Source organism: Electrona antarctica (assembly GCF_951216825.1).
Source record: "Electrona antarctica genome assembly, chromosome: 4".
NCBI lineage: Eukaryota > Metazoa > Chordata > Actinopteri > Myctophiformes > Myctophidae > Electrona > Electrona antarctica.
Genome location: NC_136809.1, coordinates 14054732 through 14073358, shown reverse-complemented (window position 1 = coordinate 14073358; position 18627 = coordinate 14054732). Strand labels below are relative to the sequence as shown.

At 43.7% G+C, this 18627-nt stretch overlaps 1 protein-coding gene across 2 annotated transcripts in view; it reads left to right on the top strand.

Moving 5' to 3' along the window:
- The window catches only part of add3a (adducin 3 (gamma) a), a 112073-nt gene that overhangs the window by 24118 nt on the left and 69328 nt on the right, over positions 1-18627 (top strand). The window lies entirely within an intron of this gene.

The window sequence follows — 18627 nt, the reverse complement described above, 5'->3', positions numbered from 1 at the left end:
TATACCGATGGAGAATGTATTCATATGGATTATTGACGTTAATGATGGGGAACACTAAAGCGTGCAGATATGAAGTAATTTCCACTTTTTGGGAAGGAGGGGTGGCCTTCAGACACATCACTGTTGTCATTTCTTGCGGAAGACTAAAGCATGCAGGTGCAGATATGAAGTAATTTCCACTTTTTGGAAGGAGTGGTGGCCTTCAGACACAGCACTGTTGTGTCATTTCTAGTGGGGATTATTATTTTCCTGGAAATTCCATCAATTTCCTGCTCTTGTGTGTTGCTCTGAACACGTCACTGAGAAAGGTTCCTCCAGGCCATACTGAAAGGGGTAGCATACAAACATTTAATTTATTCGCCAATGCAGATGGATCTCTCCTTAGTTTTGTGTCTTGATTAGTCATGAATTGACTTATTAGTCACTCAATTTGATGAATTGAGTACATGAGGACACCAATGGAAACAAGACGAAAGGCTTTTCTGGTTTCATCCTTCTACATTATTATTATTATAACACAGTACACATACAGTACATGCAACGTTTGAAACCACCAACAGTTAAAAAAGGCATGGACAAGTCAATGACAATTGTTTATTGAAATAAATATTACGATGACGATAACTGCGAAGCTTTGCTTTGTTACATCATGGTCTGCATGGGACCGTTGGGACGTCCTGGAAGAGAATAAAAAGTCACAACATATTACACAGATGTACAGACTACAGACAGTGAGGAGTTTGAATTTTAAGTGAAAATAACGATTACTTGTAACAGAGTATTTCTCCATAATAAAGATGGCTAGCCAAAGCTAGATGGCTAACTAGCCATAGCTGCTGTCACCATAGAGCAGTGTTTCCCAACCTTTTTTGTCCCAGGGCACACTTTTCATAGCCTAAAAATCTCGGGGCACACCTAGATATACGGGGGGTGTGCATGGGTGTATGTATATATATATATATATATATATATATATATATATATAGTAAAACGTCTTTGATACCAAACACATTATACTTTTGACAGAGTAAAACTTCTTTGAACCCAATTTACTTTTAAAAACACACATGACAGCACTCATCAAATAACTCAATATACAAAATATAGCACACACATGTTCAATTTGTCAATGCAAAGTAAATACTTCTAAATAAATAAATAAAAATTCCACAATACAATGGTCTTAAACATGAGCAACCACTCAGTTCATTTGTGCGGATTGTGCGGATTGAGAAAGATTAGTTAATTTGTGTTGGATAAGGGCTTATTGGTGGGTTTTCCGCTAGATATTAATAAGGAGTGATTAGGGTGTGTTTTAGCGGGGGTTTCGCCTGGAAGGCTCACTCACTTTTGAACGAAGTTGAACGTGAGAAAGTGACGTTCACACACGCCAGAAATGAACGCGTTCACAATGCCGTTCATCAGGCAGAAATACAGTACGTTCAGTTCACGTTCAGCCGAAATAGGAACGCGTTCGTGAACTATCGTTCTTTGAACGCGTTCCGGTACATCACTGCCCATTTATACAGTAAAGTTGCCAGGCGAGTACAGGTGATTAACATTCCTATGGCCGATGGTCGTTAGAGTCTATTGTTCCGTTGTTGTTGTTGTCGTACGAATCCTGCAGCTCAGTAGCTATTGCTTTCGGGGGAGGGTTAGTGTTATTTTCGGTCAAATCAGGCGGCACACCTGGACACATCAAACGGCACAGTAAAGTGCCGCGGCACACAGGTTGGGAAACACTGCCATAGAGCATAGTTATAAATAATATACTCTAAAGGTTGTCACCTGTCTTAATGATTGTTGTTGGTCCTTCTGCTTGATCTTCTTCCTCGGGAGTTCTCCATCACAGTTTATGATGGCATAAATACTGGTGTAGTTTTGACAACCAACCATGCCATCAGCTCTTGCAAGTTGCAACAACAACAACAACGGGGGGAAAATACCAGATCTACTCACTTCCTGAAAATGCAGCGTTGCTTTCTGGGACAGCTTCATAGTGTCACAGCTGCCATCTAGTGGACGAATAGATGCTTGCACATTACAGTGATTTATAATCCGATGCAAGAAAACGCAAGCAACGCAAGGACTATGTATGTCTAAAATAACCTTGCGTTTTTTTGTGTCTGTTTGACTCCCCCACGCAAGGAACAAAACGGACTATGTAGAGGCCTTTAGCTGGAGATTTCACACATAGCCTAATAGTTATTTTAGCACAGACATATGTGTGGATTTACACATGAATGTTTTCTCTTTTATTATGGTTGTTTGCTGGCATGACAGGCTACATCATTTCTGCCAGAGTCTGCTACATGACAGCAAGTCAACAATTATGAAAATTGTTGACTTTTTCTCATGCTACTCCCCCTGACAAAATACTTTTATTTTTTAATTAAAGGAGTAGGTCACCCAGAAATGACTCTGCAGCGCTCATGCAACCCAATCCAACTCTTCTGAAGCCAAACACTGATGTGTTCATCCTCTGCTCGTTGAGAACGCAAAATCTCCCCCACATGTTTACACTCCTACGCAGAGGTCTACTGTCTACATTGCATACACATGGTGTATGCGTGAATGCTTTTGAAAACATCTGCCTGTTTGGCTTCAGAAGACTTGCAATATACTGCATATGCTGTATAGACTACGTCTTTTGTACTTATAAAGGCCTCACCATTGAATTTGGTTCTTTTGGACAATACATTGCTGGCAAAGTCTTTGTGAGTTGTTGGGACTAATTGTTATCTTTGTTTCAACTGGTATGAGGATGTGTAGATAAGGACATTATTTCCATTCCTTTAAGGCAGATATCTTTCTGAATGGTATAGGGGCAGGCTTGAGATGGCTAAACATGGCTGGCTAGTGCCTGGACCACATGCTCCTTGTGAGATGAACCCTAGTTCCAATCAGACTCCCATCTTCTTTTCTCGCATCTCTCCCCTCTTTCCCCAGTCTTTCCACATTTGTCATTTGTCTATCTAATTAAAGCAGAAAATGCTTTTCTTTGCATTCAGGACTGCCTTTGGTGCCGTCTTCTTTTGAAGCCACCCAGCATCGGATCAAAAGTCACCACTTGGCACAGTCTGCAGTTTTTGCAACGTCATTACCAGATTTTTTTTCCCCTTCTTCTTCTTCTTTGGAATCTGCCTGGATTTCTGGAAGAGAGACAAAGTAGAGCTATGGAAGTCATTAAAATTCCAGCACAACATGTGGACAATTATTTATTTTTCTGCATGGGTTGGAAGGGGCGGATTCGGTGGAATGCTGCACTGTCCTTCATGTGTGGAAGAAAGGAGTACACAGGAGTGTCTGTGCAGGAGGACCTGAGGAGGGAATGAAGGATGAATGAATGGAGGGAGAGGGGTGGAGTCATGGTGATGGGCAAGGATGAAGGTGGATGGATAGAGGTGGATTGAACGGATGTGAAAATGAGAGGATCGGAGGATATCTGGAAAGGGAGAAGAGCGAGGCGGACAAACAAAAGGGGCAGACAAATGAACACTGAGGATTCAGTGAGCCATGCAGGAAGAGGATTAGCGACGGATGGATTGACACACAGCCTGGAGGAGAGAGAGAGAGAGAGTGAGAGCGAATGAGAGTGAAAACAAGGAAAAGCAGCGTAAGAAAGGGAGAAATAGAAGAATTTACTTTATTGTTATTACGCAGGAAAATCAAGTATACTCGAGAATACACACTTGACTCCCTCAGCCGTGTTTCACTCATTACCTCCGCCAGCCAATACAAAGTTTTCACCCCTTCTGTCTGTATCTTTGTCCAACTGTCTGACTGTCATGAACGGGTTTACACAAACCTTCATGGAAACGTTGGCCTTCAACTGATTAATCATTGATTGGTTGCATGGTAGTGGGTGTGTAGGCCTGTCACAAAAATGCTCATAACTTCTTCTCTAAGTTCTGAAGGCTACTAGGGGACGTGGCACCAAAACTTCAACCTGGGTGGAGGTCTGTAATCCACCGAGCACATTTTGCTTTTGCGTTTAACTCTGAGGCTGGTTTTCTTTTTCAGAGCAGTTGATGTCACTTAATGAAATAATTAAATCATCAGATGTATTTTTTTCCTCTTTTTTTTTCTTCTTCCTCTTTATCTCCTCTGTTAAAAACATACAGTGGTCCCGACAATTATTAAGAGTCCTCAGACGGTATTTTCTTTTCTTTTTAAAGGGTCACTCCTGCTATATGCGATACATGGTCATACTTTACATCGCCCACCAACCATCCATAAATCTTCCCAGTCCCCCTGTCTGAAATGTGGAAATATCCCATCATGCCTCCAGACACGTCCCAGAATTCCCTGCTGCGTGGGACAGTGGGTGTTTTTTCAGATTAGTTAAACAGAGAGGAGGACTTGAAAGAGGCTTTGTTGGAGAGTATCACCACTCACCACACAGACCTGTGTGTGTGTGTGTGTGTGTGTGTGTGTGTGTGTGTGTGTGTGTGTGTGTGTGTGTGTGTGTGCGTGTGCGTGCAAGTTACTTGGAGGTTGGCTTCTATCGTTCCACCAGACACCTTGTAAACTGAGCCTTTTCACAACTGTACAGTGCATACACACAGCTCCCATCTCAGGTTATGCTGATATAGAGAAAATGTATGGCCAACCGCTGTCTAGAGCTTCACGGGACTACAGTGACTTGTAGCTCTGTTCTCTGCTTCCCATCAATCCAATCCTCCTACTCCCCCTTCAGTTTATCTGACAACCACTGATAATGGATGAGCAATGGGGGAATGGACATCATAGTGTGGATGGACAGAGCAAGGCGTGGGTGTGTGGTGTATGCTTTCAGTCTGAGGAGACAAAAGAGAAAAAGCGATGGGTGTTGTTGAATTTCTCGGCACATAGCTGCGGTATTGCCTTGAACAGACGAAGGATTTTCTCAAGACTAGAGCCCAACCGATGCCAGTTTATTTTTTTGGGTCCGATGTCGATCCCAAAAGCCCACCAATTTTCTAATCCAGTTGAAAATTGTATTAACCACTTTGAATCTGGCATCACAATGTTGGACTTGTCAGATCACAACACTTGAGAGATTGTATATCGGCTATTTTTCTAAAGTGTTGTAATGGGGCTTTATTTGTTTTAAATTGCAACATGTCACATATCTACATAACTGCAGATACCGGTGTCATCCAAAAAGTCAAATTATGGTCCATATAGAGCGTCGCAGTCCCGCCTCCTACCCGGGACCAGGAAATGAAATCCAATGCATTATTCTCATAGACATTTCGTAAAGTATTTATTTAAAGACGGTTACGCCGCGGACAAAGCCAACTCGAGTCGTGACAACTCATGACAACACAAACAATATTTTGGACCAAACAAATAATTAGAAAGAAGAAAAAAACGGCAGGTTACAACACTTTTTTTGTTGTTTTTCTTCTTTCTAATTATTTGTTTGGTCCAAAATATTGTTTGTGTTGTCATGAGTTGTCACGACTCGAGTTGGCTTTGTCCGCGGCGTAACCGTCTTTAAATAAATACTTTACGAAATGTCTATGAGAATAATGCATTGGATTTCATTTCCTGGTCCCGGGTAGGAGGCGGGACTGCGACGCTCTATAACGGCCAATGGATATATCAGACCATTATTGACTCCAATCAAGATGGATTCTCACCAACTAGACTCCTTTGCTTGAGCAAGAAGACAGATTTCACCAACAGGCCTCCAATGAGGTCATTCTCTCTTGTGTGTCTAATTCAATGTGTATCTCTCCCCTTTTCTCCCTCTCTGCGTTTGATCAGTCTAAATTGAAACCGACCATGGAAACCCTGGGGCTGATGGCTGCATTCACCTGCCCTGTCTAGTCTACAGATTGCTGGCTAATTGACGCGTAACATGAGAAACTACATCTCCATTCCAACATTAATGCTCATTCTCCCTCAACAAGGCGGCGGCGACCTTTGCCACATATCCAAGGGTCTGCTTACATATCTCATGATGCAAGTTTAGTACTTTGGTGCTTGAAAGTGTACACTTGTTTACAGAGCTTCAGTTGACACAGATGATCCTATAATTCATTTTAAATGACACAGTGGCAAAATGGCTAAATATGGAGACGGAAAGAACAAAGGTTTCACCTTTACAGCAGCCAATGTGTCACATCAACTGTCATTTAGCAAGTCACATACCTGTTCCGTCATTGTAAGTCACTCTGACAAGGCAACAGTGTCACACATGGTATTTTATACTTAAAATGTAAACCACTCTGAAGCCCAGATGTAGACCAGTGAGCCCAGCAATCCTGATGCTAATGTACATTGACACAGCGCAGTTCTGAGTTACCATTAGCCCGCAGGAGTTTTCCTTGAATAAACGTCTGAGTGATCTTTAGCACCGCGAGAGACTGATCAGACATCTAATCCTGAAAGTTGAAAAGATAATCCCCCCCCCTGCTTTTATGGGCCTTCATCGGCCCGGCAAGCCTTTTTCTACCCTTTTGCTTTGGCCTCTCTCTGCTGCTTAAAAGGTTGCAGAGCCTTGCCTTGAAGTGCCTTTGTCATCAGATCCCTTGGTATGCTCCTGACTTGACAATGGCACGTGCAACAGTGACACTGGTATGGCATGCTGCAAGTCAAGAATGTCTGAATCCAGCATTCCAGACAAATCAACAACAAGTGGAACATCATGACTAATAATTAGCACTCTGCTTTTCCCATAAGCAGCTTTCTTAGAAACCGATGTCTCTGAACATAGCAGACACTTGATGAAAAGTTTTCATGCTTCACCCAGCACATGGCTGCTCAGATAGCTCTGATGATCACACAGGGGAGCTGTTGGGGATTAAGTGTCTTGTTCGACGGTGGAAAGTCTGACCTTCCGGTTCCCAGACAGCCTCTCTACACACTCGGCTACAGCCGCCCTAAAGAGAACAGTTCAAAGAAATCTATTCTGCTGTGGGATGTTACCTCAGCTCTGGGTCAGTTTATAGAAGGTTATTCTGGGTCACGAGCTTTTCCTGCCCGATTGCATCACTAGGTCCAAGTTTCCGCTGAGACCCATACGTTGGTTGGTAAGAACAATAAGTTGCCCACAGCGATACGCTGACTGCCCTTTGGATATCCCTTAAGTCCTTCCTGATTGGAGAGGATGGAGATTTATGTGTGTTACAGAGAGAATGAGAGGGTGTGTAAGGAAACAGCTGGCCACGCCACTTTTCCTCAGTTGTACAAACACGCACACACACACACACACACACACACACACACACACACACACACACACACACACACACACACACACACACACACTCAGAGTTAGTTGACAATGAATGAGCATCCATTCATATCCTTGGACAGTACAATGTGTGGTCACTCCCACAAATATTACATCCTAGGCAGGGGGTTGGGTGTACTGTTATTCAGCGCTCTCCTCTTTGGTGGTATAATTATCCAGGGTTCTTATACTGTATAGCTCAATGAAGCCTTCTGCCGTAATCTTGGTTCTGAGAGATGCGCTGATAGTTTGACCTTATTGGGGTTCATCTGTTGAGAGATGAAAGCGGCCCCTCTGTACTAAGCATCTGATGTCAGATGGGATTTTCTCACGATTATTGAATCCCCTCCTCTGAAAGATGTACGATGGCTTCATGGTCATACCGTCCAGAGATACACAAGGGCAACGACCACATGCACAGTCTCAGCAGAAAGTTGTGACCTCTCACATCCTCACAGGAAACTTGTACTCTCTCTCTCCTCTTTCTCTCACACAGACACACACACACACACACACACACACACACACACACACACACACACGCACACGCACACACATCACTGTCAGGAAGCCAATTGCACTGAAATGCTGTAGGCTCACTAGGCTGTTAAAGATAGGGCAGTGACATAAAGACCCAAAGAGACTAAAAGGATCAGAGACAAGTGGAAGCAGATTCCTAGATCACAAATCGAGTTAATGAAGTTTAAACTACACTAGGGCCTCTAATATAAAGATCTAATCTTGAATTTAGCCAGGCTCCTCAACAACATTATTAGTCATTTGTTCATCAAGTGAGGAAGATATTATCAAGCACTAGGATGAAGCCAACCCTCAGTCAACGTACCGGTAGTGTAACTATACTGAATAATTATAAATTATGTCTTTAGAATCTATGCACACAAGCGCTTGCCTAGGGTCAGTTGGGTGATGCAGTGGTAAAGTGATATCACGACCCAGATGACGCCACACCATAGAGTATATATATAATAGAGACTGAACTGGCGCGAAGCTCCGCCCCCCCAGCTATTCATGTCAGTGGAAGTTGCTCAGTGGCGTTTTGAAGCACCCGGAAGACTGCCGGAAGTCCCTCCCCGGACCTCAACTTTGAGGTCCTGAGTGACGTAGGGCAACCGAGCGCTCAACGTTAAAGCCCAGCTGCACAGGGTTTCCCGGTCATGAATCCACGGGTCCGCCTGTAGTCCCTCCTCCTACCACTAGGACCCAGAGCTTCAACGTTGAATAGCCTCGCTGGCCCCTTGCGCCACACAAGCCGCTAAGTTCACTTCAGCCATGTCTTCCGTTATACTGTATAAATTGCCAGTCTGCCAGACTTTTCTCACACAGCCATCTCAGTTGAAATCTAGCAGTGTTGCTAGTAAATGTTCTGTTGGAAGGACATAGGAGGACCCCGAGGGGCTGTCCAGCAAGATGCCTGACCCTGTGGTTGTCATCAGTGTCTGCATCCATCCAACACGTATCCTTCCATGATGGATGGTTTGTATTGAAAAACGTGTCAGCCCCCAAGGCCCCACACACACACACACACACACACACACACACACACTGGTTCCTGAGGCCCCTTCTCTCTGTTTTCTGACAGCATGGCATTGAGTAGTGGGGTGAGAGAGAGAGGGGGTCACAGCATAGTGACTCATTGAGACGGACGCTTTGCTTCTTTCCTGTCCTGCTTGGTGGAGTCATGCTGTGCGATGCCCTCTCAAAAGGGAAGAAATGCCCTTTCAACCTTGGTTGCACTCCAATCATTTGGAATCCAGCCTGTGATCCATGCACTGCATCATGGGTAATATTTTTGTTCAGAACTCACCCAGCGAGAAACTCTTGGCACTTGGAACACGAATGCCATTGTTTTGGATCGGGTACAAGCTCCTCAGAAAGAGCACTTAACTGCTTAGCTGCTGCTACTGCTAACATTAGCACAGTGATAAATGCAGCAACTCTGACGGGCAAGTCAAATAAGTTTCCTCAACATTTTTGCACTGATTACACGGATTCCATTACAGTAAACATATTTTTCCTTTCCCTCTGTTTAGTTTCCCATTGCTATCAGTGTTGTCGGCTTATTTTGACAACAACATTGCCTAGTTTATCACCACAGTGGACAATGAAAAAAAAAGGTTTGTCTTCCTATCTGTATAAGTCCCCTTCTTCTGGTTGACTGGAATTTGGCCTCTAACCCCTCTCTAGTGTCAGTAGAGTAACACATTTCCATCTCGGCAGGATGAATGTCTTTGGAAACTTACGCTGGAAAATGCCACAGTGTCAGGTGGTCAGGGTTTATGCCCAGAGACCACGGTGGACTAAACAGCGAAATGCCAATGTCCTTTTGTTCCTTGAATGTGGGCGTCTTCAACCTTGATTGACCTTGAACGTTCCCGAACCTCAATAAGGAGCCTTCTCTTTGATGGGAAGCCGCAGGTTTATTGTTGGCTTGTTCTTTAACCGTTTCTGAGGCTCGCCGATGGATGAATTGGCCCTTTGCGGCCCTGGGCTCTGTGTGGTCGCTGCGTCGAGTCTCAGGCCCGTTTGTTGCGAAGACACAAAGGGCCTGTGGGATTGCAGTTGGAGGAGGTTCTTTCACAACTCCTCTCACTCTTTTAGAAATCGTGTCCTTTCAAGTGGGACACCAAACAAGAGGTCATGGTCAAGTTCACAGTGGAGGTGGTCTCTTTAGACTTTGGGTGGAAAATCGTCTTTTAACTACTTAAACCTTATATATTTTGAAGACCAGGGTCTCCCAGGGCTCTATACCTGGCCTCCTTTTTTCCATCTAGCCCATGGGGACACCCCTGGGATAGCCGATATACAAGCTCATAATTCAATAAAGGGAGAGATCAAGTTGTTGCAAATGATAAGCTTTATTGAATAAAAGATCATTTTATTCCATTTACTCCATTTACATTTAATGTATAAGATTAGCTTTTAATAGTGAGAATCCCCTTCCCCATTGAACCAGAGCGAAACAGCCAACAGGTTAAAGGAAAACGCTAGCCGCTAGCTAGCTACAACTGGGAAATCATGCACATGTACATATGATATTATTTTTTTACTCGTTGTTTGCTCTTTCTTGCACACTTTATTCTATCCTTTCTATCTATGCTGCTGCATTGTCTGAAGGAAGCCAAACAAAAATAAGTTTTACTATTGTGTACCTGTACACAAGATGTAACAATAAAGTACAACCTTGAATTGGAGTCTAGACGCTGGTGGTGGCAGTGCAGATGAACCTCCTTCCTTCTCAACACTAGACGATTGAGACAAGCTGGAGAGTTGAGCCAAATTCCAATACCCAAAATCTCAGCCACTCGTTCACTCGCACTCGGTCACTCCAGCATGGTGGTGTTACGGTGAAATTGGTGACCTGCTGAAATATGTGACAATCGTACAATCACGTAATGTCAGTGTCCGAATGTAAATCGTTGCAGTTTGTTATTAGCAGAGTTAAATTTAGCGGTATTTAGGCCACGTATAAAGTTGTGTGAAGTCCACAAGATGGTCACATATTTCGGCAGGCCACCAATTTCACCATAACACCGCCATGCTGGAGTCATCGAGTGTGAGTGAGCGAGTGGCTGAGATTTTGGGTATTGGAATTTGGCTTTGGGGATGGAGGTGGTTTGCTTGTTGCATGCTGAAAATAGAATGACAAGTGTCGGAGGCAGTGATAGTCCAATCGCCTGATTGGCTGACTGCAGATTGTCTAGAAGTGCTCACCTCTAAAGCTGTGAATGACAACAGAGAGCGTCCTTATTGAATTTACGCTTGGAGTTACATTTTGTGATCTTATAGATCGGCTATTTTCACCAATGCTCAGAAAAGGAATGCTTGGGTTGAAGTGGTTAAGTTGTGCTTAAAGCTCATCCCAATTTGAGAAGGGTTTTTTAGTGGAACAGTATGATCGCATGCTTCAGTCATGGACATGGTACAGGGTTCAACACAGTCGAGCCACAAATCAGTTTAGGACCTATATGGGCGGCAGTTAAACGTTTGCATATGGAGCAGGGTTCCAGTGTAGTGTGTGTGTGTGTGTGTGTGTGTGTGTGTGTGTGTTATCTTTTTAAATGTCTCCGCTATGAATGAAATCTGGAGCGTGCATAAAGTGAACCATATGCCGCTCTGGAATCCCCTTGTGATCTCTCACTGCTGCTATCCCTCTTTCTGTCTCAATCTCTCTCTCTGTTGTTCTGCTGTCTCCGTTCCCTCCCTGCCCGCCCCGGGAGGGGTCACAGCGTGCACGGGACTGTTTGTTTGAGGTTTCCATGGAAACTAAACTAGTCTGTCGTGTGGGGGTGACTCGGACGTGTGTCTGCACTCTGCAGTGTGTGTGTGTGTGTGTGTGTGTGTGTGTGTGTGTACCGATAAGCATGTGTGCGTGTGTGCTGGAGGGGTGGGGAGTGTGTGAGAATGAGTTCTGCTCCATGCAGAATGAGCTCATCCAGACACACACACCCCGACATATTGAGTTTGCCTGTTTCCTTGGATTGTGTAATGGAGAGTCCCCAAATACTCGCCAGATCTCTCCCTGAAACCCCTATAGGCCGACCACAGGCTAGTCACAAGGTCCAATGGCTGAGTGACAACAGAGTACAAGTGCATTCCTATCTGAGAATGAGAAAAATGTACTTTTAATTTTATGTACATGAAATTAGATATATTTGAGTCGGCTGCTGGTGTCAATCGGTCATTTGTGTTTGCTTTGAAATGAGGAAGATGAGTTGACATTGGCCGGACATTGACCCCATGTCCTGTTATTCTCTGCACATCAGGTGTTTGTTTCTGCATTTCATGCTATTGCAAATGGTTCCCACTCCCCTGTTATCACCAAAGGACCACTTGACATTAAGAAGATTACAATCTGGGATTGTGTGCAGAGGTTTTAAACACACAAACAGGATGAATCTACTGGTATTTTTCTTGTCTTTTTAAATAGTAAAAATACATTCAAGTGTAAGGAAATCCTGCCTACTTTTCCTTGAGGGAAATGTAATGGTACATTTCAAAAGGTTTTCTGGTAGATGGATTCTGACAAGAAACGTTAAAGGGCATATTTATTAAAGCCCTAATTATGGATGTGCCATGTGATTTTGGTTTTCCACTAAAAACACCCGTCTTTGTGAAATGGGTACGTTCAAACACACTGATGTAGTGCATGCTACAGACAGTTGAGGAATGATGTCTATGGTAGAAAAGTAGATTGAGATGCAATTGAGTGGGTTTTTAATTCATGTTCATTCTTGTCGTCCATGGCTATTCTTGCAAATTGCTGCACTAATCACAGCCAAACCTTTCAAGCATGCTGATATGCCCAATTGCCCATAGATCTGTGTCTGTCAGTCCATTTTGTTCCCATATATGGAGCTGACTATTTGTTTGCGCCTGATGTCATGACGACACATTGAGGTTAGACAACAACACTCCATATTTGGGCGTAGCTGCTGCTTTAGGAACTCCTTATATGGTTATGGCTGGGTGAGTCATGACCTGATGAAGATCGGATAGATCGAAACGTTGTCAGAATTTTCAATAAAGAACGTCTTTCTTATACCCATGGTGTGCGGGCTCCATCCAATACCTACTGAAGTTTCTTTAGCCCAGCACCCAACCTGTTGATGTGCGTGTTCTACGTCCGCTCTGGGTGAGTCATGGTGACATCATGAGCGTCACCCTCATGATGTCAGAGTTCCGCCCACTGGCATTTGCATCGGAAATGAACTGCTGACATAATCGCATTGAATATTTGCCACGCAAACGCTTCAAATAATAATAATAATAATAAAACTTTATTTGTATAGCACCTTTCATGACATGAAATGCAGCTCAAAGTGCTTTACAGAGCAATGGAGAAAAAAAGAAAAGCAAGGCATAAACATTAATGCAATACAGTGAGGACACAAAACAAACTAGAAAAAGTGCCCTTCTGGGCACAGGTCTCCACCAGGAGGATAGGACTGTGTGAGATGTTTGGCAAAATGTTTAGTAGTAATATAAACATGTTTGCCTTGTATGGCAATTGGATGATTTGAGGCATTTTGTTCCAATCAACCTGTTTTGCAAAAATCAACCTGTTGGTGGCGCTATAACAGGCCAATGTGAAAAGGGTGGGATATATTCCTCAGCCTAGTAAGAAAATGTGTGAAAGATTTCACGTAAATTGCATGCTGTGTTCATGATTTGAGGCTTTTGTTCAAAACGGGGCAATCTTGCAAACTGTGAAAGCCAATTATAGCCAATTAAGGTGGAATATGAAATATCGGACAGATCCGACTTGAGCACATGACCATAGAGATACTGTGTAACGATTTGTGAGATTTTTGGACAGAATCTGGAGGAGTAATATCCAAAAATGTGTTTTACAAAAGTCGGCCTCCTGGTGGCGCTATAAAAGGCAGATGCGGAAAATGCAGGTCAAAGGTTTGTCCTTGGCCTCTAGGGAGTGTGCATGCAACGTTTCACGCAGATCGGTGCAGTTTTAGGTAACAAATGTGAAAAGCTGCCTCATGGTGGCGCTATAACAGGCCGTTCTGGAAAATGCGGGGCAGAGGTTCATCGTTGGCATCTAGGGAGTGTGTGTGCAAAGTTTGGCATCGACCGGGTTAACGGTGCCGGAGATTAGCTGGTAACGGACGGACGGAAGGACACACGGACGGACACACGGACGGACACACACACACACACAAGGACGGAGTGCAAAACATACTCTCTCCCCATGCCTTCGGCCTGGTGGAGACAATTAAAAGATCAATTAAAAGCAAGAGTGTAGAAGTGGGTCTTGAGCTGCGCTTTAGAAATGTCTACAGAGGCTGCCTGTGTAGGTTATTTTGAAGAGGCATGAAACCCATGGGCCTAGGGGTTTGCCATATTATATTGGCGTATATGTTCATATATTTAAAATAACACCATAGCACCACCATTAGCCTTTTCATTTCACGCACCCCCTGGGCCTAAAAGGCGCTCGCGCATTACAGTGGGTGCACACACCACAGTTTGGGAACCCAATTCACCCTTTTGTCAAGTCCCGCCCGTGGTTCTGCCCCTCTTCGCACCCATTGGTTGCCTTTTCGTGGTTGGACAAAAATCCTTTCTCTCCATCCACTACCATTGAAATTAGGTGTTTTTCAGTTGCTTCGTATTGATATTCTGTGCGTTCAATTGTTATTTTAAACTTGGTGTCAGTAAAAAGGAACATCACAGGTGCAGCATGGTGACTGGGCATATCATGTTTGTTTTTAGTTTTTTCCAAAAATGATGTTTTCAACATAAACAAGGTGGAACCAGGCCGGAACAAGGCAGAAAGAGCCTGCTGGTTAGTCAGTCAGGGACCAATCAGAAGACTGACTAAGGGTGAATTTAGGCCAATTTTGTTTTCCTATACAGTTTAAAGACTACAGAAGAACATGGCAGGGCAGGATGTCCTTATTTTACACTGTGATGTAAGCAACGCAGCTGTAGCTAGTAAAATAAATAATGGGTGTGTTAGGTGTGCCAACGTGCAAGCATTGACAGAAGTCAGTAGCAGCTACATTGCTTGCATCACAGTGTACTATATAAGGTCAGTTCCGCCATGTTCTTTTTACCCTTCTGTATTTTCTTTACCCTGTGTACACGATAACAAACAACAAAATCAGCCGATGCTTTCATGCCCTTTAAATGTTATTTCAGTTAATCGTGATTTTTGAAATTGACACAATTACATGATACTAACTGTGTGCTTGCTGTATTGAAGACACACACACATGCATACACATGCACCCGCGTGCGCGCACACACACACACACACACACACACACACACACACACACACACGCATGCACGCACAGTCGCACACACAAACGCATGGACACACAAGTGTGCACACACGCACGCACGAACGCACAGTGATTTTCGACCACTACCACAAACTGTGGAAAGCTACAGGACAATAAAGCTGTGTTATCTTGTACTGCAGAGTCTAGATCAGCTGAGGTCTGAGATGCAGGCACATCTCCAGGGGGCTCATTTATTAAAGGCTGTGTTACACAACAGCTGTTCCTTTACAAGCAAATCCAAGCCACGGGTTATCTTCATTTTCTGTTACACTGGCTTTCTTTGTGGCATGTCGAAACCAAGCCATTACGGTTTTAAGTTAAGAATATATATATATATATATATATATACACAGTATATTCTTAACTTAAAATATATAAACACACACACACACACACACACACAGTATTATTTTTACTTTAAACAGTGTACTTTGAAGTTATCATAGAGGTGACAATCAAACAGTAGTTTTATCAAATATGCAGCAGATTGTTGCGCAGGGATACAGAGTTAATTTATATATATTTTCATTTTTATATTTTAGATCGTCCCTTGAAAGGTTATCTATCTAATAATTCATGGAAAGTTTGTCTGTCTGTAAAACACAAGAGGCCCATCTCCACACGCCGCGGCGCACGGCGAGCCTACACGCACCATCTATCGCCAGACGGGCCTGTGCTCTCGCTTCAATGTGAAATGCTTACAAGCGCAAAAAAATGCCTGCCACTATCTTCATTTACTTCATTTTCGTCAAAAACAACTCCTAGCCCCGCCATCATCCCGCAGAACACGTGTCACAAGTGAAATGCATGTTGGGAGGGACACAGATCAATGTAGGGGTCACACTTTTCCGTGCAACAGTCCCCTTGCCTTCTCCACCGCACCTCCCCTTTAGGAATTAGACAGCCCCCTGGCCGGCAGCAGAGCCACACGGGGAAAACATCTCTGGCGCATACTACAGTTATTTCACACATTCGTACTGTTCGCACGTCAGTCGATATAACTTCAAACCAGACGAGGGTGAATTTCTGGCGAAACAGCGCGGCCAATGCGGGGGGAGTGCATCCCCGCCTCCTCCTCCAATACAAACAGGGTTTTTCGACACCCAATCCGCCCGAGACGGGGGATTTAGCAGCCACAACTAACGTGAACACATGCGCTGTTTCGCCACCACACTGTCCGCCCCGCTCCTCCACCGTGCGTTATCGTCCAGACGTCCACACATGCACTGTGATGCACACGTACTTTCCCAGTAGCCTAAAGGTGTTTGTGTTTCGCCACCACAACATGTAATGAGCGGGTCCATTTGGATGATTTGGTTAAAATCCCAAAGTTACATTACTGTGTACTTTTATAGCTGTTGGATCAGAACATATCAATAATATAATCCACCACTCGACAGAGGGGGAACACAGATCCCGGGCCGTCGGTAAAAATACATACAGTGGTCCGTCCATCCATCCATCCATCTTACATAATTACATTAGCCTACCTTTGTGCCCAAACCAACTTCCCAAGATCATCTGTTAACAATTCCCTCCCTATCAGTCATGTGATCTATTACATCACAATACCCACACTGTACATCATTTGGTGTTCACATATTCAGAACGGGTAAGGACTCTAGTATGAATAATGCACATGGTTAAGAACGCTTACAGTCGTGGGAACTGGCAGCATGATTAGAATTCCCTAAATGACTTGGAAAATCACATTTAGCACTCTCGCAAACTAGTACTGGTGTACAACTGAGCAAGGCATTTGGGCGTGCGACTTAACTTCACTCCTCTGCGATTAATATGCCGACACAGACAGGTCTGAGGCTGAAGATGATGAAGAATGGCCCTTGACCTTGTTGTGACTGCGTGTGTACAATACATTGACTGAGCTATTCAGAACTGTCTCAAAATGTATTTTTTTATTTTTCCAGCATCTTAGGTAGCTCAGACAATTTAATAGAACCCCCCACCTCCTTTTCAACGAAGAATCGATGTCAGTTCAGAGTTGGAGATTTGAGAACATTTTCATCTCTCTCATGAACGTTTGTGGTGATGGGAAGCCATGGAGCAGCTATATGACCACGGGTATGTCTGGCCTTCCCCAGTGTTTGGTGGTGAGTCCATACGGTAGCACTTAAAGTAAATGGGACCGGCAAGGGATTGTTTTTGTTTTGCGTGGTTGAAGCAACAGGGGTTTGTTAAACCCCGACTCGATGGGTCTGTCATTAACAGCCGTAATTATAGTGTGATTAGCGTCTGGGAGTGTGTGTGGGTGTGTGCCATGTGTCTACAGGGTCTGTTTGGTTTCTTTGTGTTACATTTCTTGTAGGACTTTCACCATTCTTCTAAATGGTTTTATTAGCCAAGTAATGTGGAGGACTGCATCTCAATTACATTGGTGTAGATCCCAAACTGTGGTGCGTGCACCTCTTGTGGTGCGCGCCGCGAACGCCCCCTAGGTGGTGCGTGACATGAAAAGGGTAATGGTGGTTTTATGGTGTTATTTAGCACAAACGGCAAAATCCTGTAAACCACTGTTGTAAGGAGATGTATAGTGCAGCTGTGGGAGTATACAGCAGCTGCATGTCTTTCAGTGCAGTGACATTCTGTGATTATTTTTGCCATAATCATATTAACAAATGTGTCATTTTCGGCCAAATGCAACGAGAAAAAAAGGTTTTTGTTTTGTTTTGGGGGAGTGTCCCAGATATAAATGGCATTAAATGGGGGTCAGTAGCCTATGCATGTCAAACTGGGCACCCCCTCAAGGACCACTGGTGGTCCCCGGACCACTGCCTGGTTGAGAACAATTTTGAATTAATTAATGAAAAAATAAAAAACCCAATTTTAGTCAAAATATGGCCCTCGAGGAAAATTAATTGGGGAACCCTGGTGTAGATGTATGAATAATGGCGTACTGGCAGCCTTTGATCAAGGACAATATGACCTTGCGTATAAAGCGCATGACGAGTGTTGTGACATATCTAGACATGATGTATCAATGACACACACCACTCTACTACATACAGTATAGGCCAATGGATTTGATGTCTGTGCAATCGAGCAATGTGTCACACCATATTAGAGAAAGTGTACCCTCTTGGTGGCCTTTAGGACATCAACAGATAATGTTTGTCTGTGTCGGTGATATAATCAGCTATAATGTGGGTGACATAACCAGGAAGCTGCGTGTAGTGTAGATGGCAGATGGCCAGACCTGACATTTAAATAAGCCAAGATCTTGATAAGCCATGGTCGTTCCGGTTGCTAACATTCCACACTGAATGTTGTAGTGAAACGGTTGTTAGTGGTCCTGTGTGTGCTGGGCTGGGTAACACCACTTGGTTGGTGCTTTTGAACAAAATCTGAATTTAATGTTGTGTTTTTCAGTGTTTCATGTTTCATAATGTAATATAAAGCATATATGATTTGAACATGCTTGATCATTTGATTTGGCATACATTTCCAACTTGCCTGACAGTTCATTCTGCCATTTCTGGAATAAAACTCAACTCAGAATTCAGTGAGTCCCAGATCAACAGCATTCCTCCATATTCTAGAACAGGGGTTCTCAACGTTTTT